The 15452-nt window shown below is 45.3% G+C and overlaps 1 protein-coding gene across 1 annotated transcript in view; it reads right to left on the reverse strand.

Moving 5' to 3' along the window:
* Positions 1-7565: 7565 nt before the first annotated feature.
* ZWINT (ZW10 interacting kinetochore protein) overlaps positions 7566-15452 on the reverse strand; it is a 35665-nt gene continuing 27778 nt past the window's right edge. Inside the window, exon 9 of the mRNA XM_027049839.2 lies at positions 7566-13272. The gene's annotated coding sequence lies outside the window, so the exon portion shown is untranslated. The remainder of the gene's footprint in view (positions 13273-15452) is intronic.

A 15452-nucleotide genomic window follows, 5' to 3' on the forward strand; every position in this document is an offset into this window, starting at 1 on the left:
CTTTGGATTCAACAGGCACCGCCTACAAGCAGGCTAGCTCCGTACAAATCCACCCCGCGACCCAGCTGCTCGACGCAGTTGTGTTTTAGGTCATTCAAATTATTTTATTATTTATTAAGAAAAATCGACCTAATACAAAAACTGCTATGTCTTTTAATCTTTGCTCCCATCCCATGATCACCAGTCATATGCTCTCAAGGGAACGTGGCCACGTGAACTGAACTGTAAATCGCATTTACACCATTGCCACTTGGGTGGTATCACTGTAACTAATAAAGCATTCTCTGTACGTTGTCAAGATTACCCTAAAATATTTTAATGTTAAGTAACGGTAAGTTTATGGAGCATATTCTTATATTTTTAGATACATTTTTTTTCAATAAAGTATCCATATTACTTAATTACACAGGTAGCATAATTCCTCCTGCTATGGACTAAATCTTCCTTGCAAAGAGATGTGATGAAGTCCTAACCTCCACTACCTCAGAATGTGACTTTATTTGGAAATAGGGTCTTTATGGAGGTAATCAAATTTTAAAATAAGGTCATTAGGGTGGGCCCTAATCCAATATGATCGGGCCCCTATGAAAAGGAACAACTTGGATACAGATATGGTATAGACAGAGGGAAGATGATGAAGAGACACAGGGAGGAAACCATATGAAGGTGGATGCAGGGATTGGGGCTATGTTGCCACAAACCGATGAACGTCTGGGGCTGCCAGAAGCTGGAAGACACAACCCCGTGGGGTCTGGATGGAGTAAAGCCCTATCAACACCTTGATTTCATACCTCTGGCCTCCCAAATCGTGAGGCAGTAAGTTTCTCTTGTTGTGAGCCACGCAATTTGTGATAGTTTGTCACTGCTGTCACAGGAATCATACATCTTTCTTCCTTCACTTATTAATTTTATTGTGTAACACTTTGGTAATGAGTCTATTCCTTTACAATTAGAGCCAATTAAGACTTATGAATTCCCTTTCTAAGTGCAAGGTTATGTTCTAAATGTTTTGCATATACAAACTCATTTAATACCCACAACAATCCTTGGAAGTAAATGCCATTATTTTGCCTTTTCCAGACGAGGAGGCAGAGTCACACAAAGGTCAAACAATAGGCTCAAAGAACCACAAAACTTTCTTGGATACGTTACGTGTGTTTGTCTTTCATATTGATGGTGGTGTATGTTTCCTATGGGCTTCACTTTGCTTGATAGATTACCAACCACTCAAGATAAATGTGAATTACTTGGGAGTCAGGTTGCTTCATCCAAGTGGTTACAACCTCTCAAGCATGAACATGTAAACATGGGAAGTGACCTCATCTTGTTATAGTTGTCATTCTCCACTTGCTCAGAAAAAGAGACCAATGGAAAGACCCGAAGAAAAGGAAAAGTCAGTCTTCTTTATCCAAGAGGCTATTATTTCCTGCCACTCCTTATGTTTTGATATGTCCCAGACAGAATGGTAAGGCAAGCAGTAAAAAAATTCCTCAAGACTCACTTAGTTTCAGTGAATTTCTTTTGATGCATTGATGTTAAATTTGACTACCAATTCAGGAAGTGTGCCAAAATGTTTCCTTCGTTCCATTTACTCACTTTCAAGAGATGTTAGCATGATATGTCATAGCACACCAGTGTGGTCTAAAACACCCTTTTTACATAGCTGTCACACATTAATAATGATTTAAAACCAGTAGAAGAAACTTGTTCCCACTAGTAATTCTATTCAACCTGTGTTTGCAAATTATTTGCAAAAGCGCATCAAAACTGTAAACAGTCTGAGATTTTGCCCTTCTTTTAAATGAGAATTTACTCCGTCACAGTATCATGAGCATTGGCAGAAGACATAGGACTCCTTGGTCAGAGACACAGGATTTTATGACTCTCAGAAACAGCAGCAGTCAGAATACTAACAGTTTCTTGTGCTGGTTCCCTAGGTGCTAATTCCCAAAGGGCTACAAGGAAAGGGCCAGATTACAGGTGGGTAGAGAGTACAAGAGAGGAAACCTGAAGTCAGATAACCCGAGTGTTTTATAAAGGGCACTAAACATGCCTGCCCTTTGCTCTGGAGGCACAGGTTATCTCTATCTTCCAAGACTGTAAGCAAACATGCCCTTTGCTTTACAGGACAATGTCAGTTCTGTCTTCCAACGAGTCTCCATGCAAACACTTTGAAAAGATAATCAAGAAGTTAGTTCCTCTGCTTACATGACACGCAGAAACATGAGAACCCATAGAGCTGTCTCCCCAAAAAGCATGCAATTAATTCATCCTGACTGACCCTTAGAAATAAATGACTTAGTTGATTTATGGAGATCTAGTAATGTGTTCGCTCAATTCCATTGACAACTCTGGAGTCAACAGTAATGAGGCTAACGAAGAAGCACATGTCACAGCAGTAAGAGCGGGACAGCAAAACGACTATGCAACAGACACGAGATCAGGAAAGGGGAGTGAAATAAGTGGATGTCAGGTCGACACCACTGGGTCTTCCACTTCTGGCTGAGACAGACTAACAGGGATAGGAATCACCCAGAACGAATGAACAACTACACAAAGACACGAAACAACGGTGGTGAGACTGTGTACAACACAGATCACTGAGGAAGGGGAAATAATGACGGTATCCCCACGATTGCCTCACCCGCTGCCTCAAGACAGCTCCCAGGCTGTGGCCCCAGCCCAGAAGTCCCCCTGAATGGAGGGGATGGAGCCGGAAGGCCAGGAGGCTGAGGAAGCCGGGGCACACGGGGAAGAATACTGGACAGGAAAGAAGTGAACAGAGAGACACCAGCTTGGGGATGTGAGAGTCCTCCTTGTGTCGATGTGTTCTGAACATGTGTGTGAAGAGGCCACTGGCCTCCAGAGAAAAAACCACCGGAACAGAGCACAGGGCGTAACCACAGAGCCACACAGGGCTAGGAACGGCCGGGCCAGAGACAATATTTGGGTGGGGCAAAGGTTTCTTACTCACAGCACCACATGCATGGGCCGTAAAAAGAAACAACTGATCAATCATAATGCATCAAAGTCAAGGATCTCTGCTCTTCAAAAGTCAAGGGAGTGAAAAAGAAAACAAACCACAAATTATTTTCAGATTGTACATTCAATAAAGAACCTATATCCACAATATATAAAGACTCACAATAAATAAGACAACTAATTTCTCACAAAGAGGCAAATGGTTTGAGCTGGCCCGTCAGCAAACAGGATACATGATGGTAAAAATGCACTTGAAAAGATGCTCGACATTAGTAGCTGCAAACCAATTAAAGAGTCAAACTCAAGGACACACCTGTTAAATCCCCATAAAAATGTCTAAAAATAACAAAGCTGCACCAAGTGTCGAGGACAGGGCACAACCGGAATTCTCGTACACGACTGTGGGATTGCAAAGGGGCAGAAACACTTGGAGAGGCTGTCAGCTTATTCAAAAGTTCCTGACACTTCCACGTAATTCAGCCCCTACAGGAATGGGGATTTACCCTTGATAAATACGAGCACATGTTCACACAACGACCGTACACGAAACGTCACAGCAACTTTACTCGTGGTAGCCAGAACCAGGGACAGCCCAAACCACAAGCCCATTAACAAGTGATGGAAGAAGAGAATTGTGACAGGTCTATATAATACATTAAAAATAAAATAAAATAAGCCAAAATGCAACAAGCAAAGGATCCACACAACGTGGCACCTCAAACTGACTCTGCTGAGTGGAAGCCAAAGAAAGAAAGAGCGGGTATTACATGATTCCCATTCTATAAAATCCTAGAAAATGCAGGCAAACTCAGGGTGACAGACAGCACATCAGCTGTGCCTGGGGACATGGTCAGTGGCTGGAGAGGTGGGCTGCGAAGGAGCCCACAGTATTCCATGTGGTACATTCGTCATCGTGACCATCATAGTTTCACCTGTGTACGTGGATGTGAAAACCAACCGGATAGTACATTCTCAATATGTGTCGTCAATTGCTCATTTGCTCATAAGGTTGTAAAAAATATGGGCGAAAGGGTCCTACAAATAGTCTTGTTGATTAAGAAACAAAATGCAAACAGCGAAAAGGGTTCATTTTGTAAAGTTTAAAGCCACAATATCCCCTTTATATGTCACTTTTACATGATCTCAGTTTAGATAATACATATATTTTTAAACCAAATCCAGAGGGAAAACAATACTCGTTTTCCCGCCAAAAGTATTTTAACGGGATTGTCATGGTGATTTTAGGAAACAGGTGTAATACACATAGATATAATTATGGAATTTTCCAAGCGAATTACTATAAAGGACTTTGGAAACTTAAAGCAGGTAGTAGGATCGTAAAAGCGCCATTGAAATACCAGCGAAGACAAGGGGTCCTCCCCCCTTTGTAACATAGTTGGCCGCGTACTATTTACCCAAACCGCCTGGAGGTCCGGTGCGGTGTGTGCTGCTTTACCCCTTCATGTTCCTAAATTCTACAAAGCACTCAACAAGGCCAAGCAACACAACGAACTTTGCCGAATAATAATAATGAAAAAGCAAACACTATTGATCACTAGGTAATAGAGACAAAAGTTCACGTTGTCAAGTATATGACTCCAGGTTTTTGACAGAAAAGTGTAATGAATATAAATTCGTGTAAAAGGAAGTAGGCGGACTGTATTTTTTCGCAGTTTTGACTTCACGTTAAAATTGAGTGGAAGTGGGGCGCCTGGGTGGCTCGGTCGGTTAAGCGTCCGACTTCGGCTCAGGTCATGATCTCACGGTCTGTGAGTTCGAGTCCCGCGTCGGGCTCTGTGCTGACAGCTCAGAGCCTGGAGCCTGTTTCAGATTCTGTGTCTCCCTCTCTCTCTGCCCCTCCCCTGTTCATGCTCTGTCTCTCTCTGTCTCAAAAATAAACATTAAAAAAATATTAAAAAAAAAAAATTGAGTGGAAGGGACAGATGTTGTCTTTTTCTTTCCAAATAATGTAAGAAACTGATATACTTTTAAAAATATATATATCATAACTGTGAATTAGAAGAAAAACCAACCTTGAGGCAACATTAGTGGAGGTCAAGGTTTGTAATTTGTGTGAACACATTATAATTTCAGTCCAAATAGTCTTTTATTGTTTGGAGACTCCCACACGGCAAAGTGCTTACTTTGGGAGTATATTGCGATGCTGTTTCTGAGGTCTGAAATCCAAGAACACAACCCATTTTTAAAGTTGCCATTTGCTATGGACCTTGAAATTCTGATAAAAGGTTATGTGCTTCAGATATATTCCCTTTGAAAAGCCACATCCTTTGAGGTTAATTTTGTTTTATGATTATCTCCTTCTGCTTTTTATAGCTACTTCCAGAACCTTCCTTGGTCCCCCCTCCTCCGTGGTCGCAGGTCACACACCACAGTAAACCCCATGCTCTCCTCCTTCCCCACTCCGTCCTAACGTCATCTCCGCACCCGACACTTATGCCCTCGCGACTCCTGGTGACTTAAATCTTCACAGGCTTCATGCTTCTACGTCTCAGCATTTCTGCCTTCGTCCTTCCCCTGACCGCAGGCACCTGCTCCCGCAAACATGCCTGTTTCTCAGGCAGGACACACCAGATGACACGTGACATCACCACCAAACGCACAGCAGCTGGAAACAACAAAAGGTTAATTCCCGTTCTCATAAAAGTTTCCATCAATCTAAGTCCTCAGGGGGGCTCTCCCCCTGCACTCGGTCAACATCCGAGGCCACCTCAGCTCATACCAGGTCCTTTCACCAACAGGACCCTTAGGTTTGTAAATGCTTCAGCCCAGAGGGCAGAAAACCACTCCCAGCTCTTCCTTTGGCCACAGCCAACCACATGGTCACGCCAATCCCCAATGGAAGGATTTGCTGAATCATGCTGTTTTCTTGGTCGAAACCGTAGTTCTGGGTAGATTCAGCCATTAGCCCACTGCATATGCATACGTGTGCACCATGTATGTGCACAACACGGCCAAGCGGAGTAACGTGGACCCTCAGTGAGGCCATCTTCCCACATCCCGGGATTGAACAGTGCTTACCTGTCCCACACAACATCTACAGACCTCGCTCTCTCCTTAAATCTCCAGCACATCCATCGAATTCTCTTTCTCGGCGGATAAAATGCCTATCTCCAGAACCATACGTTTCTTATTTTTTTATAAACCATAAGGTACACAAGTCACTGCGGAAAAGGGCGCCGATACTGCCCCACCGAACGAATAAAAGGCCTCAGAAGAGACCATCCCTCCCTCAGCGCCCACCTCCCTCCTGTGCCCTTCCCTGGCCGCCCCCCAGATCCTCTGCACCGAGATCTTGACACTCCCGTCTTTAAATGCTGGCCTCCTCCTGGGTCGTGCTTTTTTCTTCCTACCCTTGCTGAGCACACACACTCTTACGGTCACAAATGATGTCTACCGCAGAAGCATCCAAGGTTTTATTTCCACGTGGACCGCAACCTGACTGCACACTTGCGAATACAGCTGCCAACTGTCCAGCCCTGGATCTCAAACCCAACAACCCCTCGTTGAGGTCCTAGAGGTGGTACACATCTTCACACCACACCACCTGCCATATCTCAGTATGAGATGGCTTCATGTCTCCAGCTCCTCAACACAACTGTCAGAGCCCCTATTTAATGACTCTAACCAGCACCCCACCCATGATGACCCCCTTTAACCAGCATCACACCCCATGATGATTGCCTTTAACCAGCACCCACCTCATGATAATCGCCTTTAAACAGCACCCCACCCCATGATGATTCCCTTTAACCAGCACCCATCCCATGATGATCCCCTTTACTCACCACCCCACACCAGGATGACCCCCTTTAACCAGCACCCCACCCCATGATGATCCCTTTAACCAGGATCCACCCCATGATGAACTCTTTAACCAGGACCCCATCCCATGATGATCCCTTTAACCAGCACCCATCCTATGATGACCCCCTTTAGCCAGCACCCAAACGCATGATGATCCCCTTTAACCAGCACCCCACCCCATGATGACCCCCTTTAGCCACCACCCGAACCCATGATGATCCCCTTTAACCAGCACCCGAACCCACGATGATCCTGTTTAACCAACACCAACCCCATGATGATCTCCATTAACCTGCACCCCAGCCCATGATGACCCCCTTTAACCAGCATCCCAACCCATGATGACCCCCTTTAATAAGCACCCCACCCCATGATGACCCCTTTTAACCAGGACCCCACCCCATGATGTCTCCCATTAACCTGCACCCCACACCATGATGACCCCCTTTAACCAGCGCACCACCATGATGATCCCCTTTAACCAGCACCCCACCTGATGATGACCCCCTATAAGCAGCACCCCACCCCATGATGATCCCTTGTAACCACCACCCCACACCATGATGATCCCTTTTAACCAGCACCCCACCTGATGACCTCCTTTAACCAGCACCCCACCCCATGATGATACCTTTAACCGGGACCAACCCCATGATCCCCTTTAACCAGGACTTACCCCATGATGATCCCTTTTAACCAGAACCCACCCCATGATGATCCCTTTAACCTGGATCCACCCCATGATGATCCCTTTAACCAGGACCCCATCCCATGATGATCCCTTTAACCAGCACCCAACCCATGATGATCCCCCTCCTCAGCTAGTTATCCTCTCCCCAGTGCTGTATTTTTATTCTCAGCACCTTTTGCTGCTATGTTTTATTTGTCAGTCTGTTCAACACCTGCACTGAAGTGTGAGCAGCAGAATAGGGTAGAGGAAAAAAGAAGTCCTGAGCACACAACTGCCACGTAGGGACGTGGGGGAGTCAGTGCAAGGGGCTCCTCGGATTAGGAAGTGATAGGAGCAAGGAAATAAAGCTGAAAAACAGGAAAAACAAAACAAACAAAAATCACGTATCTGCAATGGTATTTTGCCTCAATGCTTGTTGACTGGAGTTCACTTCGTATACTTATGGTCATATAGAAAATACCAGGAAAGCGAATGGAGTCTAAAACCCAATACCACATTATGCTAATACTTACAGTTTATTTTACGCAGTTACCTCCATTTTGCAGTGTTTATTTAGGCCAAAGACCTTTTGGAAAAAGCTTTCTGGCATCGTAAAAAGAATGTGAGTTTGGGGAAAAGAAATGCTGACATTCTCTGTATCTGACTTCTTTAACAATTCTGCAAGTAGTCTCTCATCTGAATTATTTTTATAAATCACTACTGGGAGAAGTGTGTGCTATCGTGTGTGACTGGCAAGTAAGCGTGTCCCGAGATGCTGCACAAAAGAGCAGAGTCGAATGTAAACTGGAGATGATGTGTACCAGATGCGCCGACGGCCACGCTGGACGAGCCCGGGCCAGTGCGGTGCTTGGCAGGGAGGCCTGGCGTCCCGTCCACACCTGCTGTTGGCTTCTGGTGATGCACCAGGTTCTCAGGACGGCTGCTTGTGCAGCAACGAGGGAGGGATTGTACGGTGGGCACATTTATCTGTGAGTGCCTCAACGTGCCTCAGTGGGCTGCATCACTACTTGGCATCCAGCTCCTAGACCGTCCGTGTTTATGAGACACAAGGGGGAAAACCTGGCTAAAGTCAGTGCTTTTCTTCCTAAACGTTTTGAGGAAATGATGCTCAACATCACTCATCATCAGGGAAGTACAAATCAAAATCATGATGAGATACCACCTCACACCTATCAGAATGGCTGAAATCAACAACAGGTGTTGGTGGGGAAGTAGAGAAAGGGCAACCCTCTTCCACCGCTGGTGGGATTGCAGACTGGGGCAGCCGCTCTGGAAAACAGTGTGGAGGTGCCTCAAAAAGTTAAAAATAGAACTATCCTATGACCCAGCAATTGCACTACTGGGTATTTACCCCCAAAGTATAAAAACACTAATTCAGAGATACATGTAACCCAATGTTTATAGCAGAATTATTTACAACGGCCAAATTATGTAAACAGCCCAAGTGTCCATCGGCTGATGAATGAAGAAGCGTAATGTATACACAATGGAATATTATTCACACATAACGAAGAATGAAACCTTGCCATTTGCAACTACGTGGATGCAACGAGAGTGCACGATGTTAAGTGAAACAAGTCCGTCAGAGAAGGATAAATACCATATGATTTCACTCCTGTTTGGAATTTAAGAAACAAACGAGCAAAGGCAGGAAAAGAGAGGGGGCAAACCGAGAAACAGACTCTTAACCACAGAGCACTGATGGTCACCAGAGGGGAGGTCGGTGGGGTTTGGGTGAAACGGGAGATGGGGACTGAGGAGGGCACTTGTCTGATAGAAAAGCGTAAAAACAAATAAATACAAAAGGGAAGAAAAGAACTCAGTTTGCACATTCCCATTCTTCGTTTTCTTGAAGCCACACAAAGGCAAACAGAACCAAGACTTCAGGGAAACTGCAGCCCTAATTATCCACTCCTAAAAACAGGCACTCGGCACGAATTTACATTTAAATCCACCATCAACCCATCGGGACACAATTTCCAAAGTTAGTCACATGTAACCTTCCCAGTTTAACCTCCAACCACCATATGCATAGAGTCATGCTTTTTACCAAACAAGGTGCATTATTTGATGCTTAACCATATAAACACCTTGGGATTATGTTCCTTCAGCCCACGAATTATATTTTAAATACCAAAGACACTTCTTAGGGGCGCCTGGGTGGCTCAGTCGGTTGAGTGTCCAACTTCGGCTCAGGTCATGATCTCACAGTTCGTGAGTCCGAGCCCCGCGTCGGGGCTGGAGCCTGGTTCGGATTCTGTGTCTCCCTCTCTCTCGGCCCCTCGGCCCCTCCCTAGCTCTCACTCACACTCTGCCTCTGTCAAAAATAAATAAAATTTAAATAAATACATACATACATACATACGTACATACATACCAAAGACAATTCTTAAAAATGGGGAACAGTGCTGGTAACCCATAAATACTGAAGGTGAAAACTTAAACAGTGAAAATAACATCACTGTCTCAGCAGTTCTAGAAACACACAGCTGAATTCTCTCATTTATACTGTATTTGGTATAAAGTATATACTTTCGTGTAGTATGTGATATTTAAATACAAACAGTTGACTTGGGAAAATTTTTCTATGGTCTAACACTCCACCCGTCGAACTTTGCATGACTCTATACAAATCAAAATAAACTTTTAAAATATATGAGTAATGCATGCAAATAGTCAAATGTTCAGACAATAACAAAGATATCGAGATAAAAAGGCTATGATGAAGGAAAAAAAGGTTTTGAGAAAACTTTTAACCTTGATGATAAAATCTTGGGGCGCCTGGGTGGCTCAGTCGGTTAAGTGTCCAACTTAGCTCAGGTCACGATCTCACAGTTTGTGGGTTCAAGCCCCTCATCAGGCTCTGTTTTGGCACCTTGGAGCCGGAAGCCTGTTTCGGATTCTGTGTGTCCCTCTCTCCGCCCCTCCCCCATTCACGCTCTGTCTCTGTCTCTCAAAAATAAACCAACATTAAAAAAAAATTTTTTTTAAATCTTAATGTGAGTCACATGGGCTGGAGAGGAAATAACATCTCTTGCCCTTAAATATCACACTTCATAAGTTCTGAGGTTTTTGAGGGAAACTGTACCAAACATCTACCTCCTCAAGTGGAGGCAGCCTTCATGAGGGAAAGGTCTCACGCGTACGTTAGAAATCTGCAAGAGAAACTGAATGGCAGTATCTTTGGGAGGAAAATCCAAATGAGGTCATCTGAGAGTGGCTGCTCCCGTTTGTCCTAAGATCCGAGATGAGAACTGAGTTTAATATAAGAACCAGAAAAAACTCTCCTTTTCCTCGCAAAAATACGTTTCCAGGAGAGGATTAGAAAACCCGTTTTACTGTCAGCAGCTCCGACAATTACTGAATATCCAGCTTTTCAGAGGCCAGCTTCTTTTCTGTCCAGACCTCCTGGCGCCCACTGCACAGGGCGTCGGGACCTCGAGCTGTAAGCTCTCCTTTATCAACTAACCAGTCATTTTCAATCTCGCCGAGCCTCAGTTTCCCTATCTTTAAATTTTTTTTAATGTTTATTCATTTCTGAGAGACAGAGAGAGACAGAGTGCAAGCGGGGAGAGAGGGAGACACAGAATCCAAAGTAGGCTCCAGGCTCTGAGCCCGACACGGGGCCCGAACTCACGGACGGTGAGATCATGACCTGAGCCGAAGTCGGACACTTAACTGACTGAGCCACCCAGGTGCCCCCTAACTATCTGTAAGATAGGGTAAAGTGTCTTAAAATCTGAACTCTTGACAGATAAAATGAAAGCAGTGTATTTAGCCCAGCGTTTGGTTCCCAGATAGCAGCCTGGATTAACAAATGTAAGGGAGGACATTCCTTTGTGGTTTCAAATGTTCCTGATCAGAACCAACGTGGCCAATGGCTGGCCTCACACATTACTGACGGATCACTAATTACAGAATCAGCATGGAGGAGCGAGACAGCAAGGAGCCCAGGCCACCCGGACGTGCGTCCTGGGCGACAGTCACTTCCACGCTCCCCCACGCGGGCAGCTCTTCTCCCAGTCTACACCACCCCCAGGTCTCTGTTCCAAAGGCTGGCTGCTCACGTCTTTTAGAACAACGTGATTTCTGCAGTCAGTTTACCGGACACAACAATTTCAAATGCAAGTCACGTGTAGGCACACAAAAACGAGACAAGGCACCGGCACCGGTAGTTGCCAATGTGAGTTGGAGAATCACTCCTGATCAGAAGCCCCACGTGAATCGTCTGTGACACATTATATCACAAAGGCGCACAACTGGCTCTGCCAAACCAGAGTGTACATGGATCGTCAGGACACGAAGAAACTAAGTCACGTTTTTCCACACAACGCGCTTGGAAAAAGTACCTTCTAGGAACTCTGCACGGGCAGAAAGGAATCCCAGAGGGGGTAGTATTCTCATGGAGACTTCGGGCAAATTATACTAAAGTCATCATTTCTCCCCTTTCTCACAGTTGACTGGCCAAAACTGGGCTGATAAAAATTTCCTACCTAATGTGTATGCATTCACTTTATATTCCAATTCTCCACAATAAAATAGGATTTATAAATGTTTACTATGAATTTTCTGGAGACCTTACACACACACGGTTTTCTAGGAGAATAGAGTTTTGAACATTGTTCCTTCTTTTTGTGTTTGCTTTTTGTTCAGCTTTGAGAAATAACTGACAAATAAAATTGTAATATATTTGAAGTGTACCGTGTGATGATTTGATACACGTGTACGTTGTGGAAGGATTCCCGCCAAGTTGATGAATGCATCCATCATCCTACATATTGACCTTTTTATGGGGGGGAGGGCGCAAAGGGGAGAACACTTATGTTCTAGTCTATTAGCAGATTTCAATCACGCAATACCGTCATGTGAACTCCAGTTATCAGTGCACATTCGATCATGAGACCTTACTCGTTTTGTAACTGACAGTCTGAGCCCTTTTGCCAACTTCTCCCTATGTCTCTCCTCCCCAGCCAGGCAACCTCTATCCTAGTCTCTGTTTCTACAAGTTTGACTTTTTTAGATTTCTCATGATACCTCATGTTCTTGTTAAGATCGCTTTGGTATTCACGATCTTTTGTGGTTTCATAAGAACGCTAGGATCATTTTTTCTCTTTTCTGTGAAAAACGCTTTTGGGATTGTGATAAAGATTGAATGCAATTTGTAGACTGGTTGGGCAGCATGGATATCTTACGATATTTATTCTTCCATTTATCCCAATCCATGAACATCTGTATCTGAAGCTAAAATGTATGGGTCAAGGAACCAAGGTGTGGTGGTTAGGAGTGACCTATCTCATTATCATTCCCAGGATCCAGCGCATAATCTATACTTCTCGCCCCTATTAAATCAGTCTATGTAAACAGGTTCTGTCTTGGAGGAAGGCTGGGTGGGGGACATTCTTCGTAGCAGAGACTTGAATTTCGACACATAGAAAGCTATGACAACCAATGGTTATTTGAGTTTCTCCTGCCAGGAGACCGGCAGGTGGCCAAGAGATAAAATACTCTCCTACCGGAAGCCACTAACCCTTTGGTCGGGAGGTGGGATTGTGACAAGCAAGGACAAAGGTGGGTGTATCCGGAGCTCAGGAGATTCACTGGGGTCCCTCCTGGGCCATCCAGCCTCTGCGAAGACCTTCAGTGGGCAACTGTAGGAATCACGGTCTGGGAGCACAGAACCCAGATGTCCGTACACATGAATATCTTGATCACTTTGCGGAGCGGGCAACCTAGATCGTCACGTGTGTTGATGCTGGCTGCGGTAAATCTGGAATCTGTGGTACAAAAGGGAAAACCTGAGTGCAATACGAGAACTCTGTGTTATTTCTTAACAGTGCATGTGATTTTACAATTATTATTTAAAAACAAAGAGTTTTTGTAGGTGTGCAGTACAATCCTGAGTGGCTGTGTCCTTGCTAAAGCAAGGATGAGCCCTGAGGAGCGGAACGTGAGACCAAGGCAGACATTGGCTGCCGAGAGGGGGCCGCAGAAGCCGCCGGTGCCCTGCTCGCTCTGCTCTAGCACTGCCTTGTCTTGTACGGAACTCTGGCAGCCGAACACGCTGTGCAAGCGGACAAAGGACCAGGAGGGTCATCCTCTGAGCAACCCGAACGCAGGACGACCGGTAAACGCATATCCAGCCTGGCTTTCCTGCCGCCTGGCACACCGTACACGTTTTACACGCTGGCCCAGAGATGCGAGCGGCGGTGCCCTGATCACCTGCAGCAGCAGTGCAGGAAGGGCCTCCCTCCTTTCCCTCTCCCATGCTTTCCACACTCAAGGCCAAAGCTCCCGAGAACCGCCTCCCGAATTACGTGTGCTCAGACCCTTATGGCAGGTGGTCTGCTTGAGCCAAAGACAATTTATGCTATGACTGTATCTGAGGGGACTTACTTTTGCCTCCAGCACTTTAAGGAATATATGGAATAGGAGACAAACATGTTTGACCACACGGCATGTTGGGAAACAAAGTTAAGAGCACAGCACTATCGCTTTATTCCTGTTTCCAAGTAGGTGTGCGGGACTTGTAAGTATGCTCGCCCCTTATTAAGTCCCCCAGTTTTGCTGACACTCTTGGCCGCTCTGAAGGCTGGAAGTGGCCCAAGCCGTCTGGTGTGTCCCCCAGCCTTCATGCTCATCCCCTAATTCTTCCATGATCAAGAAGGTGATCTCTCTTGGCTCTTCTGAGGACCCACAGGCGCACGGGAATTACCTCCCCTGGGGCACATTCTGTCCTGGAAACATGATCCCAAGTCTCTCCATGTGTGACAAAGGGAATAGATCGGGATTTTATTTTTTTTAGTGTTTATTTATTTTTGGGAGACAGAGACAGTGCGTGAGCAAGGGAGGGGCAGAGAGAGGGGGAGACACAATCTGAAGTGGGCTCCAGGCTCTGAGCTGCCAGCACAGAGCCCGACGCGGGGCTCGAACCCACAAAGTGTGAGATCATGACCTGAGCCAAAGTCGGATGCCCAAGCGACTGCACCACCTAGGCGCCCCTCCAGTTGGGATTATTTTTGTTAGGATCATCATATTTCCTCCTCTTGCAGCCTTTCTGTCCAGGCCAGAAAGTTCTTTATTGTGCAAAATCATTGCTTCCTGACATTCTTATCCTGTTCAGTTCTGCAACCTTAACTGTCTACATCCACCACTGTGAATTGATCTTATTTCTAATAGTATTTCATTGAAACCACAGAACGTTAGAGTTGGAGAGAACTTTGGTTCCCCCGGCATATAGATGAGGACAGCGCGGTTCTGACGGCCTAGTTCACAGATGAAGACGGTCGCTCACATAACCTCAGGGAATCACTAAGGAGGACAGTAAGTTCACGACAGAGCTAAGACCTGAACAAATCAGAGTTTGACTGTGTTCCAGGGACGAGACAGACAGAACGTGAAAACACTGACGTGGCATGCATATACAAACATGCAGTCGTTTTTTCACTCTTAACCAAGCCAGAGGACAGCTGTTAATTCATCAGCGTAATACTTCTAATTGCATTGGTTGTAAGACTCACATGATTGTGAAGATGTTAAAATGTAAAAGCGGGCATGTTAGAATTCCGTGATGATTGACATATACAGAATGTCATGTCCAAGTGGCACACGTATGTTACCGAATCCTCACGACTTTCGTCGGTCTGCTCTATTACAAAATTAATTCCTCCTCTATACCAGCAACCCAACACTGAACTACTTGGAAATTATTTCTTCACTCTTTTAAAATTAAGAGTCCAGGGGTGCCTGGGTGGCTCAGTCGGTTAAGCGGCCAACTTCGGCTCAGGTCATGATCTGGCGGTCCATTGAGTTCGAGCCCCGCATCGGGCTCTGTGCTGACAGCTCAGAGCCTGGAGCCTGTTTCAGATTCTGTGTCTCCCTCTCTCTGACCCTCCCCCATTCATGCTCTGTCTCTCTCTGTCTCAAAAATAAATAAACGTTAAAAAAATAAATAAAT

The sequence above is a fragment of the Acinonyx jubatus genome, chromosome D2 (genome assembly GCF_027475565.1).
Source record: "Acinonyx jubatus isolate Ajub_Pintada_27869175 chromosome D2, VMU_Ajub_asm_v1.0, whole genome shotgun sequence".
Taxonomy (NCBI): Eukaryota; Metazoa; Chordata; class Mammalia; order Carnivora; family Felidae; genus Acinonyx; species Acinonyx jubatus.